Below are 14,872 nucleotides of genomic sequence, written 5' to 3'. Positions count from 1 at the left end.
TTGTCTCATTAGAGACTAAGTCATTATAGGAAGTGGCGCGTCACAACTGGGGCTGAAACATTAGAGACCAACTCATTATATGAATTGGCGCGTCACAACTGGGGCTGGAACATTAGAGACCACGGTCTAAATTTTCGAAGCGACCTCAAATACGATTAATCTTAACAACTTACGTTCAAAGATAAGATATCTCAAGTTTAAGATCAAATACATTTTCGAAACTTATCTTAAATATGTCGCAAGTCGTATAAAGTTACGAGTTATCAGAGAACTCATTTGTGTTAGAGATTGAAAATGGGGTGGGGGTGGGGTGTGTGTTTCCAGTGATGTCACAGGTATGTCCCAGAGAAGTGACACGGAATTCATAATCACATTGTCAGGTCACACTGTTTAACACCAACTTTTTGAGTGACAGTCCGTTCAATGCTACATATGTCCAATATGTGGACGTTTTGTTCTTATGATAAATGATACCATGACTACCATAAAACAAATAGCATTTTTGTGCCATGCAAATTGCGTGAGTGAGTGAGTATGGTTTCACGTCGCTTTTAGCACTATTTCAGCAATATCACGGCAGGGGACACTAGAAATGGGCTTCACACATTGTACCCATGTCGGGAATCGGCGTGACGAGCGAACGCTGTGCTATGCAAAGGAATTTTTCAAACCCAATAATTGTAATAATCAATAAGTGTTGTGTTACAACATAAAAGTTATTAGAATTGAAATAATGTGCAAAAAAGATCCTTCACTATTTTCCCTTCTAATGATCCTCTCGCGAGAGAGCAGAGCTTTATGTAAACACATCGCGTACTAAGTCAAGGACGAAAGTAATTAATGCACGTTATTCTGAATGACAATGACGAGACCTATGATCGAATAGCAGGCGTTCAGCATTTAAGATGCCTGTTCAGTGAGTGAGTGCGTGAGTTGGGTTTAACGCCGCTTTTAACACTATTCCAGTTATATCACGACGTGTCAGCTTAATGTGGGATGAAAGCCCGAAGTGATGCAGGTCTCAGAAGTTTACCTCTTCGGTGAAACCCACGAACACGGGTATGGTGCTTACAAACCTAGAAACATAAATCGGGGCGAACCAGGATACAGGCCTGATGTTACGTGATGTATGCTGGGTCAGTTTCCCAATACTGCTTGTGTTTGTATTTATGTCAAAAGTCAAGTTTATGGAGAAATCGCTAACATTATACCTGGAAACACTCAAAAATTGTTCAGGAAGCAGCGCACCCACGAGCGAGTTACAATGACAATGTAAGTTTCTTTTGTTATTTACATATCCAATATATTTCACGAATACACAAAGGACTCAAATACAATATCAAGCTATTTGTATTGAGATGATGTAATTTTTTAAACCTATCTAGATCCATAATCCACTGAAAGTAACACTTTCGTTCACAAAGGGAGATAATTTTGGAATTGTCAAGTTATGCTGTCTCATGGAACACGCCACAAGTTAATGTAAACATACATATAATGTAGTCCTTTTCTATCCTTTCAAATTAAGTAGAGCTAATAAACTGATTTGTCTGATTTGATTTAAATCAGGCTGAGGAGCGAAATGTCTACATTGTCAGTGTGTAAAATCTATTCCAGAACGTAGTTCTATGACGCTCGGCCTGTCTGACAGCATTGCTGGGGGTCAAATTAATAGTATTTGTCCGGTGACCCTATCCTTTACAATGATATTATTGTTTGAATGGTCTCAAGTATCTATATTTTGTGAATAAAAACGGGTAAATGCACACTTAGAATATAAAAAGACCAACATCAATTATTATCTTAAAATCGGGTCATTGAATGCAAAATTCAAAGATAATTGTGGTGAAAATATATTTAACAGTAAATTTCATTCAACAAACATTTTCTGAGAAAATATATTGGAGAGTGAATTTTGGACAATGTTAAAAATAAGTTACTTCTTTACGACATTTTAAACCCATATGAGCATGGGAACCCGGTTTTCACTTAATTTTTCAAATCGCCATTCTCGAAAATACGATACGAAAATATGTGCTTAACTTTTGCTCTTAAAATATCAATAAATTTCTATATTTAATGGAATACATGTATGTCGTTAATCACCTGTTTTTAAAGAATGCAATTATTCAATAGACAATATTTTATCACTTGTCAATCACACAATTACTTTTGCTAGAAAAACATTAAATATACTCTCTATACAAATATACTATACGCATATTTGATCACATGTATTTCCTTGTTAAATCAATAAGATTAGCTGCCCCTGAGTTATCAATAAGGTCACGGTCATTACACCTTCCGTTTTAATCCTTCCCACATTATCGAAAAGGTATGTTGTTTCACACTTCTTCAGCATGGAATCGGATAGAAATATATTGTAAGCTATCGACTGTCGCGATTAAGAACATTTCTGAAGTGATATCTTCGATGCGTTCTTCGTGTTTTTTCTAAGTGTCAATTTGAATCACACAGTTTAACAAAATGAAATGTCAATCTTTGAACGTAAAGCAGATTATTTGTTTAAAAAATATCTATGGCAAAGTATGCCGGTGTCCCGGTATAAACTCTACCCCGTACAAATTCTCCCCCGGAGATTTTATACCGGTACAGATTCTCACCCGGAGAATCTGTTCTGAAATAAAATCTCCCCCGGGCGGATATGTTTCGCGCCCCCCTCAGTATAAAGTCTCCCCCCCCCCCCCCCCCCCCCTGATTATTCGGTTTGTTGCAATGTCTTTAAGTACTATATTCTTTAAATAGTTATCTTTAATGTAAGGAGGGTTACTTTAAAAAATAGATTATGAAATATGGTCATAATGAATTGATATTTCAGCATATTTTATTTGGTAACTGTACCTTCCTTCCTAAAATAATTATAAGACATAATCATACCAAACAAATTTGAATGAAATGACTCAATGTAACAAATACATGTACGGTTACTGTTGTAACAGAATTCAGAAATCTTATTAATCTTCGCAAACATTCGGTTTTAACACTAACTTCGTAAAAACTGTCAATATATCCACGCGCGCCTCCAGCCCAGGCTGTCCGTTAATACTCTGATTTTAGATTTAAAATATATTCCTTAATACAGGCTACGATATGAAAATGGTATCAGTGTAATATCAGTGGCTAGAATATCATGGTGCAAGCAGGTTTCCGTTAAACATACAACATTCAGCACTGATAAAATCTACTTTGTCTTTAAGACTGCGTACGTTTAGATATATAATCTTTAAATCTGGACTATGCAAAGGTCCTGGATTCGGATTGATATCACCGCAGCAGAAGAGAAAAAGTAAAACTAAGAATGATAATCGGAAATTATATAAGCAAAGTAACCCAAAAAATAGAGAAATGTGTATCATCTTCCCGAAATGATTAGCATGCAGAATAGATTCGAAAACACCCACTATCAGCCTGTATTGAACAACATCAACCGGCATCGACAAAGCAAAGTGATCATGTAATTGTTACAATCGGGCTGGCGGTGAATCTGAGAAGGGATTCATACGTTATATACAACTTAAAAAAAATATGATTATGAAAAACGAAAGGAAAAGTGCCCCCCTCCCCCCTCCCACACCCGAAAAGAAAAAAACCCCGCAAAATCAATAAAAATAAAAATAAACAAATAAAAACAAACAACCACACACACACACAAGTAACTAAATGTATATTTAGATTAATATATAACCCAGAAAAAATAAAGGAGAGAAAAAAATAAATAAAAAATACATAAACAAATAAACATTAAAACCTAGAGGAATATGAAAATGTCTAATGCTAAAGCACGAAGACACGATAAACTGTACCAACATTACAATGTTCCCCGTTATGCATGCTTTACCTGGGTTACATACGGGTGATCTAAGTTAGAAATATATGACTGATATAAATTCTTTAAACACCGTAATATCGAATATGCTTGGATTATCTTTTTTTTCAAATGTGCTCCATTCAAGAAAAGTTATATAGAATTATATATTTACTCTCCCCCATGTATTTTGCTCTTTTATGTAAAAGCTTTTTCACCTTACACATTTTAATTACAGATTCCTTTATTTGATTTTAATGCAAACAAACCAGGCTTTTGAAATGCTATACAATAACTATGCTTAAAAGTTTACTGAGTTTGTTGTTTCTAATACAGTTTTTGTTGTCTGTATACATTTTTTTAATATACCAGTTTGAGTCTACATGTGAACACAATTGATGGTTGAAATGTAAGTCTAAGAACAAAACATGAACTAATTCTCAAAAACTGTATGTATAAAGTTACCTTCATCTTTGATTGACTGATGTATTTTCAATCTTTATTTAGCACTGAAGAGGCCACAGGCCTATAGTACGAAGCATTAAGTTTATGAATAATCAGCATTGATTTTGACTCCATAAACTGTCATAAAGTATTCATAAAGTATCAGGGGTCATTTCAACTTGCAAAATGATTGACATACCCCTTTATAGAGCGAGGATTGGGCTGTTTTCCCACCCGATATTACAACATTCACATGGTTTAGAACGGTACAATGAATGGTAAAGCATGCAAATTACACTAATACACGATATTTCATAAGAAAACATCATATCTCCGTTAAAACATAAAACCAATATTTATGAGTCTACATATTGATATAAGACTTTATCACTGTATCCAATTCCAAAATTTTAGATATAAACTTTCGGACAGTTCAGTTCGAAATTCTTCAACCTTTAATACATCACAGGATTTGTAGCTAGACGACGGGAATCTACAGTCTTGACTGTGTGTTTTCTTTGATGAGAATGTTTCTCACCGACCTTAGCGTGTAGGGGTGTGATATCCTGGGCAGGAAATGACAGTGTTTTGACATTAATTAACGTGTTGGACATCCCTAATTAACCTTTACTAATTCATGTTAAACCAACACAGGATGTTTTCTGGAAGTGGACAATCGCGAATGCCATAGGGCTGACACGACACGTGTTAATAACTGTCCTAGAACTTCTAAAGTTACTAAACAATCTTTATACCTAACGACTAGTATATAAACTAAACATCGTCTCAATCACCCCTAAACTCAAAATACCCAAAATAGACACAACGCTAGCAAACCAAATAAATAAACAAACCGACCCAAACATAGCTAAAACCACCACACTCGCATACATACACGAAAATTGGCCAAATTGGTGTCACATATACACTGACGGATCTTCAGACCTGAAGACACAGGCTTCGGAGTCCATACCACACAACCAGTTATATCCACACAATCTTACCGACTCCCTAACAACCAATCAATATTCACGGCCGAACTTATGGGCATGGCCTCAGCCCTGCATAAGCACCAATCTAAAAACAACAATAAAATCCTAATTCTCACCGACTCCCTTAGTGGACTACAAGCCCTCCAAAACAAAAATACCAAAAAACGACATAAATTAATAAACCAAATACTTAAAAGCTCCAATCACCTAACAAAAGCAGGCAAACAAATAACCTTCTTGTGGATCCCCGCCCACGTAGGAATTTACGGCAACGAAAGCGCCGATAAAGCAGCTAAATTATCTCTCAAAATACCAGAAATAAGCCTAAACCTACCCATCTCAAAATCAGAAATTAAAAGTGTTAACAAACAAAAAGTAACCAAAAAATGGCATAATCAATATCAAAACTCAAATAGCCAAATCAAAAAAGTGCTCAGAAAACCACTAGCCAAACCTAAAATCCTACACCCCTCAAAAGAAATTGACAGATCAATTACAACACTCCAAACAGGACACACTAACCTAAATAACCACCTAAAAAAACTTAAAAGGCACACCACAGGCAACTGCCCCCACTGCAAACAACCCGAAACCACAGAACACGCACTCATCCACTGCACCCTATACAAAACACACAGAACCACACTACAAACCACCCTCAATCTAAATGAGGTTCCTACTCTAGATGAAATACTAAACCCTCAAAATAAACTAGAAAACTTCAAGGCCCTAGGCGTATTCCTAATCAAAACAGACCTAATTAAGCGCATCTAAAAACTAATTAATCTACCAATCCAAAATCCAATAAACATACAAACACCCACCTCACCCGGCTCCCTTAGTTCCCTCCCCCACCCACCTCGGCATTTATTCCAAATTTAAAAATTCCAAATATTCAATATAATTAAGCAACCCCTAAAAGCCCCCTCTTGGGTTGCACACACCACTTTCACCCTTTTCGGAATACACTAAATGGTCTGGCCAGGCCCGTGTGCGAAATACGCTACAGTCGGAAAGCGCACGTTAAATCTTCTATATCAGTCAGTCACTCAGTCTATCAGAAGCCAGCTAAACAACCAAACAATCAAATTTCAAAAACAAACCAAATTCTTAGGACTTATTTTCGATGAACAGGGCCTAAAAACATCACAATAGATTATTATGTAGGATTAGAAGCCAAACAATATAGAAATGTGCTTTTCATCGTAACATTTTCAGTCACTTGGTGATGATATTAAACATAAAAATGTTTGGAATTCGTTGGCATAATAATACAGATGGACATACTTTTCAGTCAATTTGTAAAATAATTGAATATTCAGGCGTTTAATAAATTTCCTAAGTGAAAATTTTGCAAATTTTGACTACACGATTAAATAAGCAATGCTCAGGAGAAATATTACTTTGTGTTGCAAGTCAAAATAGCGTAAACGAAAATCGCACAATTACTCAAGCAAGTGTCTTATCAAACTTCGTCACCATTACCGATGCCACCCACAAAGATACCTACCTTTCCTTATTATTTACAAAACTGTATTTTATTTTGTTGATCAATGTGACCATACGCCCTTCTACTATCAAAAGTAACAAATGCGCTTACAAATTGCGCAGCACAGGTCGCGAACTAGTCTAGGTTTCTGCTATATAATCCGGGTACTCACGGGAAAAAACAATAACAAAGGCAACAACCAGTCCCGGGGAATTGCTTTAGATCAGTGCCCCTTTAAAGACATTGCAACAAACCGAATAATCGGGCGTGGGCGTGGGGGGGGGGGGGGGGGGGGGGGGAGAGACTTTATACTGAAGGGGGAGCGAAATTATAATTTTTTTAAAAATTATAAAATCTCCGGGGGGAGAATTTGAGCGGGGGAGAGGTTATACCGGGACACCGCCACCATACCCGGCACCAGTCAGTTTGGACCACATTCTAGGAAGGTTCATACTTCAAGGAACTCACACAAAGTGAAAGTCCATTCTTAAATAATCCCTAAAGGCAAGAACTGGAACCTCCTCCAACACATTACTTATATTATCTGACCTATTATCTAGCCCCGCCAACTCTCAAACTCATAAACTTAGCAAGAGGATCAAAACATTAATATAAAATAGCATTTAATTTCAAAATTTCAAAATTTATATCGACATAAATCCCTTCACACTAAAAGTATTACTAAATTGCACATTTTTTTCTTACTCGACCCATTTCGATAAAAAAAAGTTCAAGAATTCACAGAGCCATTGTAGATCTAAACTTTGCAACTAAACACCACAGTGAACAATGTACAAACTGCAAAACAACCGACGACCTTGACAACTGAGTTTTATATCACGATCTGTAACAAACTTCTGTTCGAGCTCTATACAACAAAATATAAAAACAATCTAGCTTTACTCTTCAGACCATTTGATGCATCGACAGTATTCTCGGCAATTTCAAATTTCATTATAATATACATCAAATATTTAGTTTAATCTTTGACAAAACAAAATTCCAAACAAACCAATTGGCATATATATTGAATCTATTTAAAAAAAATCTTTGTATGCATGTCGGCCAATGGGTGCTGGGGTTTAGCAAAGTCCCACCTTGTGAAGATTTGTTGATAAAAATTCCGAAGAGAAAAGTGACACCTAACCTCACCCCTCCCTATTAAGACACTGGTACTAAGTTTGCGGTTGCTTACAGCGGACCAAACAACTACCCTCGTCGGAGTAAGACTGATGAATCGACGAGCTAAACTCGTTTTTTTGGCAATTAATTCTATGTTTTATTGATATTAAACCAGCAGTTTGCAGGTTTCACAAAGAAAACAGCGGAGCGGGACAAGATACAGCTGCAATGAATAGTTAAAACGGTCATTTCGCGGTCAAATAATCTGTATGTATGCATATGTTGTTGGCAAATGTGTGGAGGCGTTGGACAAATTTCTCCTTGTGAAATAATAATTCGGTGTGTGTATAGTGTGCACGCGCGGGTTCGAATCCCGACATAGGTACGTTGTGTGAAGCCCATTTGTGGTGTCCCCCGCCGTGATATTGCTGGAATGTTGCTAAAAACGGCGTGAAAACCATATTCATTCATTCATTCATTCATTCATCCATTCATTCATTATCCAAAAAAACCCTAATATATTAACACTGCATAATTGTGTTGAGGAAGTCGTCATGACGGCAACGAAACTGTTTTCTCTTGTTTACATCACTGGCGTTGTATGGAGAAACCATGTTAAAATGTTCGCTCCTGTGACGAAAATCCGGGTCTTGTACCCAAATTGGATAAAATGTGCGAAACCCACCCTTGGTCTCCCGTCGTAATGCGGTTGAAATATAATTTTATTGTGTAATTGGTCAAGTTCAAAACATCAACGACATACGTGTAAGAACATAGACAGAATTTAGAATCAACATGTTTTATGTACATGTTGTATTCTTACATTAAATAATATGCTTCACTCATTGACGACATGGGACAATCTCCCCTCTAACACCCCCCCCCCCCACACACACATACTCACACGCGCACGCACGCACACACACACACACACACACAACACACAGACAGACACACAGACAGACAGAAACGCTCTCACTGGCCTGTAGCCCTAGTGCTATTTTGTATCGAATATATTATCACATCATCGGCGAATCGTTACAGCCACAGCGATTATTCGTTTACATAATTATATGTTCACCATATTGTTTAATTACATCTTGCTGCACTTACCATGTCGTTTTGTTCAACGTCCCCTCCAAATTGAAAAATTACGGCAGGGCAGAAAATGAAGTTGAAAAATGTTTCTTCTTGAAAAGTCTTCATAATGCACTTGACATACCAAAGTTTTAGTCGCAGCGTTCAAAGTAGCGCGTGAATAATATAAACATGAGAAATAAGGGTCTAAGCCCATTGTAATCTCGATTTTAAATGAATTCTAAACAGCTCGTTGAAATTAATTTAACATGCACCGGTGCATTTAATAAAGTAAGCGTCGTCTGCTTCAAACTCGTGCACCGGAAGTGTTTCCCGATTGGCTAAACTCGTAACCATGACATCATGTGACTATTCTGGTGAACACCTGCATGAAATATACAACACTTCGAACCTGATTAGACATTTGTTTATATAAATAATCTTAACCGACAAAGGGTGGGGTTTGTCTAGAGAGTTTAAAGCTTTAACTCGTCACACCAATTCACAACATGGGTACGCCGTGTAGAGCCGATTTTGACACCCCTCTCCGTAAAATCGCTCGGATATTGTTCCAAATTTCGTAAATGATTTTGTAATAATAAATTGTAATTTTTAGCGGTATTCATCACAATAGAATGGAGATGTAATACAGTGGATGGTCGACCATGAGTTGCCAAGCGCCTTAACATTTTAATGCATTTTAATCATAATGATGATTACGAAAACAAATATCAAAGAATTATGAACAATATGTATAAAGTACCATACGAGCAAAAACGTATTAACTGAGGGTCAAAGGATAGTATACCGAGTCAAGTTTTTTTTATGTAATGGAAAATTATTGAAAAAACAGTTATTAAATTTGATTATGTCTATTTAACCATCACTCATTCCTGCAAGTTTGTGAAAAGTAAACTGTGGCTAAATAATTTTTTTGTAAAAATAAATTGGTTCGATGAAGACTAGGGCAGGAAACGAACTTGCAACCACATGACCCCTAACATGTTTGAAATGTTATACATTTATGCCAAAAAGAAACATAATCAAATCACTACATTCCAGTTCAGTTTCAAGTATGGTTCAGAGGATAATGGGGGGGGGGGGGCCGCAGCAACCCATATTTGCCGTAAACGGTGACTGTGCTTGTCGTAAGAGGCGACTAACGGGATCGGGTGACTTGGTTGGTGCATGTCATTGATCCCAATTGCGTGGATCGATGCTCATGCTGTCAATCACTGGATTGTCTGGTCCAAACTCGATTATTTACAGACCGCGGTCATATAGCGGAGTCAACAAAACACAAACAAACAAATCTGAGGCGCCGCAATTGAGTTGCGTCCATTGGGCACGCCAAAAACCTATGATCGTGGATTCAAATCTCGGTTCGCCCTGATTATGTTTCTTGGTTTGTCAGAGTTTTGCCATACTCGAGGGTTTCTCCAAAGTGGTAAACGTCTGAGTCCTGCAACGTTGGCAAGCCAAAGGGACGCTACGTATACTTTCCTCAGCGAATTGCGGCGTCTTAGACGACTGGGCTACCCGTGCCCGCTCACATTTCGGTACACATGTACCTACTCTCACTGAAATGTAGACTAACATTTAGTCTCTGAAATCTTATATTACACAATCTCCTTCTTGACTCTAAAAATTAAAAAAATCCCCTATTCTGATTTCAGAATAGAGCTAGCTTGAGCTGGCTAGACTTGCTTTTGTATGCATTTCTAGATTATTATTTTTTCATAAAATAAATATATTCCACGATCATGGTGCAGGACTAACAGACAAGCGATCCCTGGAGATATAGAGGATGTGATATGTGTAAATAATATTGAAACTTTTCTCTTAAAAATAGCAATCTTTGCCACTACTGGACACAGTGGTATATGTAATAATATAGTAAATCTTCTTTAAAAAAGCAAAAATAAAGGAAATCAAATTATTCTCTAATTATTATTTCTTAAAAATGTTATGCCACTTGGGGATAGATTGTATTAATTTGTGTATATAACATCTTAGGATGTTGGTGTTATGCTTTTTGCGAGGGGGCAAGGGTGGCCCAGTCGTCTAAGGCCCCGCTGTGCAGAGTTGCGTCCCTTGGGCACGCCAGAAACCTATGATTGTGGGTTCCAATTCCGGTTCGCCCCGATCATGTTTCTAGGTTTGTCAGCACCATACCCGTGCTCGTGGGTTTCACCGAAGTGGTAGACGTCTGAGACCTGCATCACTCCGGGCTTTCCTCCCACATTAAGCTGACACGCCGTGATATAACTGGAATACTGTTAAAAGCGGCGTTAAACCCAACTCACTCACTCACTTTTTGCGAGAGTTACTAAAAGTAAGATATATGTCGTATGCATGTTTATACATTACAGAGAAAGATTCTGATTTTCAAGATTTCAATACATAGGAGTATACAATTCATGACATAGTAAGATGGGGAGTGATTTGAACAATGTGTATGTGTGGGAGGGTATATGAATATATACGAGTACAGCAATTAAACTTATTTTGAATATTAATGATTTTTGCATTTTTGCAAACAAAAAAAGGAATACGATACTTCGGAGTGTACAATTATGAATATTTGCGTTCATGAATGCGATTTAACCCCAGTATATTAATTTTAAAATTTCCTAAGAGGGGCCCCGCTATGTTGTCCGTCTTACTGAATATATTTTTTCAAGAAACAGAATGAACTTGCAATTAGATTTTTATATTTGAAATTGATCTGCAGACAGCGGTCGATAAAAAACAAACAACAACTGCGTTTTTCATTCGACAACTTAGAAACTCTCAGGAACGCGGTCGCCCATCAAAGGACTGCCAATTAACTCTAGTACGTGATCTACCAGTTGTCGGACTTTCACGTTGTGGAAGCCTCGGTGGCTGAGTGGGTTAGATCGCTGACTTTGTGTGCTGGCGATTAGGTGCCTCTCTCTGGGAGTGCGGGTTCGAAGACAACAATGCATGAATATTATAGGGGTGGGGCGGGTAACTCGGGTACCCGGGTCGGATGGGTACTGAGTAGGACCCGGGTACCCACAGGACTATCCGGACCCGTGGTTAGTCACGTGATATATTCTTTATGACAAAAATTATCTAGAACTCTTTGAACACTACAAGTCACAAATGTTTGAATTTCTTTCTGACTATGCACCCATTCCTTCTGACTTCTCGTTTCTTTGAATACTTCAGTGTATGCATGGGTATACTTAATGTGTGAAGCCCATTTCCGGTGTCCCCCGCCGTGATATTGCTTGAATATTGCTAGAAACGGTGTAAAACCAAACTCACTTAATCAGTGTGTGCATGACCAGATTGTTTAATGTATGCATCTAAATACGTATTGCCAGTGCTATGGTAAAAAAAAATGCCCAATCGGACGTTTCGTACCTATCTCTTGAGACCTACTGTGGGTACCCGGGTAGGAACGGGTATATAGGGGGTGGGTACCCGGGTAGTAAATTCGGACTCGTTCCAGCCCAATAACATACTGTAAGATTCGTGATGATGGTTGGAAGGGTCCGTTGTATAAATTGCACTTATTCGTTCATTTGTGTTGCCCATATTGACTCTTGCTGAGTTGCTGTCGACAGTGTCGTGTTCCGCGAAAGATTTATACCTGCTGGTTCTGAAACTGGTCGGAAGCGGATGGTGTACGATCCTTATATGGAAACGGGCTAAAGGGACATCACTCTCATCAAGACCCTGACTGGGCTGTTCCTGTAAACAAATGTCGTAAAGTAGAAGTAACTCAGGTAAGTTTGCTGTTTAGTTAACAGATAAAATCTAACCACAGTAGTATTTAAGAAATGTGGTTTAGCAGAAGTAAGGTGATATTTGTTCATAGTTTCACTTGATAATCATGAATATCCGCGTGTTGTCTCGTTCACATGTTCACTGCATGGTTATGTCGATACTCCATCATCAGCTGATCATTGCAGAAAGCAGCTAACTCATGTTTGTGAAATACCGTATTCGACGTAATAAGCGCCCCGCTGTAATCAGCGTCCACGGCGATATTTGCTAATATATTGGCTAGTGAACAATCCCAATTAGCACCCCTTCCAATTGATCAATGTACAAAAGACTTAATTATTTATTCGCGTATAATACGCACTCGTGTTATATGCACCCTTATATTAATTGTGGGCAATTAAATTCTGGAAAAATATATCTGTCGTATATAAACGTTTGAGGATGTCGGCATAAACCATAAAATTTACGATCTTTCAACTCTGTTTTTTTCCACCAAAATAATATTCTAATAAGAGCCCCCTATTTCTAATTTTGAGGGCCCTGGGCGCTGAATTTATTACGCCAAATACGGTAAGTTGTGTTACGAAATTTCCATGTATTTTTAGTTTTACAGCCATTCCTGTCAGGAATTGACACAGATCATCTCATTTCGGTAACTTCATAATAACAAAGTAAATCAAATTATTTGAACTCATTAATATTATATCTGTGTGTGTTTTTTAGAGTACATTGATACATGAAATAAATCAAGTTACCACTTTTTATTTTGTGATAGTGGTGTGAGATGAGGTAAAATGGGGTTTAACGTCGCGTCCAAAATTATTGCACTTATATAGCGACGTGCATGTACGTGTGTTTGTTTGTGTGGCTGCTTGTACTAGTCCGGACTGATGCCGATTTATAGTGCTAGCTCACTGTGATACCATACCGCAGTTTAACATGAATTTTCCACTCAGACACAGTATACTGACTCCGAGCCGACCAGTCCTTGTTTTAGCCCCTCAATGCCAAGCGCCAGACAGGGTAACAACAAGTACCATCTTTTAACGTCTTTTGGTATGACGCGGTCTGGGATCGAACCCCCGACCTCCCGCTCTCCAGACGGACGCTCTACCACTAGACCACGGAGGCGGTCTGGTGATAGTGGGATATTGATGACAAGAGTGTTAATGTTTCTATGTTGTATCTTTCAAATATGTAGTTTTGAGCCAAGTCATAACATATACTGATGCCCAGAAAGTACTGGTCCCCAGAAGAGACTATAAATATATTTATATATATATAAAAATGCAGTTTCCGGTCACTGGAGACCTCAATCTGGGTGTCCAAGGATCCGGCACCGGATACCTCACCGGATACCTCATACCCCACCGGATACCTCATTCTGAGTATCCATGTACAGCAAAATAAGTGTAGGTTTTCAATTAAGTGTGGAACACCTAAAAATATGTTATTATATATAATCTTTTTTTGCAATTTTTCGAGATGTTTTTTTTCTAGTAAATGATGTTAGTCTGGGCATATCAGATAGCTGTAGTAATATTCTGTGTTAATTTAGTTGTAAATATCAACTTAAAGCTGAGATCTCTGGGCATGCACTTTTGGAGAAGACAATTTTCAATTTCATCTACCGTATATTTCTTTTTAGATGTTGAGCTATTTAATGAAAAAACATCAGTTATAATACATGGGTGTCCCAGTCGTCTAAGGCGCCGCGATTCGCTGTGCAGAGTTGCGTCCCTTAGGCACGCCAGAAACCTATGATTGTGGGTTCGAATCCCGGTTCGCCCCAATTATGTTTCTAGGTTTGTCAGCACCATACCCGTGCTCGTGGGTTTCACCGAAGTGGTTAACGTCTGAAACCTGCATCACTTCGGGCTTTCCTCCCACATTAAGCTGACACGCTGTGATATGACTTGAATACTGTTAAAAGCGGCGTTAAACCCAACTCACTCAATCACTAATACATGTATGATGATATCCTTAGATTTCATGTTCAGACTTCCAGTTTGTTTTGAGTAAAAGTATAAAGCCATCGACTGTGTGCTCACTTGTGTCTTTGGTCCTGGTGAGATGATAATAAGATTATTTGTAAAGGTACAAGTACTTGTTATAACTAGACATACCAGCTTCATTGAAGTTTGAAACACAATATGCCTCACT

The sequence above is a fragment of the Haliotis rufescens genome, unplaced genomic scaffold (genome assembly GCF_023055435.1).
Source record: "Haliotis rufescens isolate VD_foot unplaced genomic scaffold, xgHalRufe1.0.p SCAF_14, whole genome shotgun sequence".
Classification (NCBI taxonomy): Eukaryota; Metazoa; Mollusca; class Gastropoda; order Lepetellida; family Haliotidae; genus Haliotis; species Haliotis rufescens.
Note: the sequence above shows the minus strand (reverse complement) of the source record.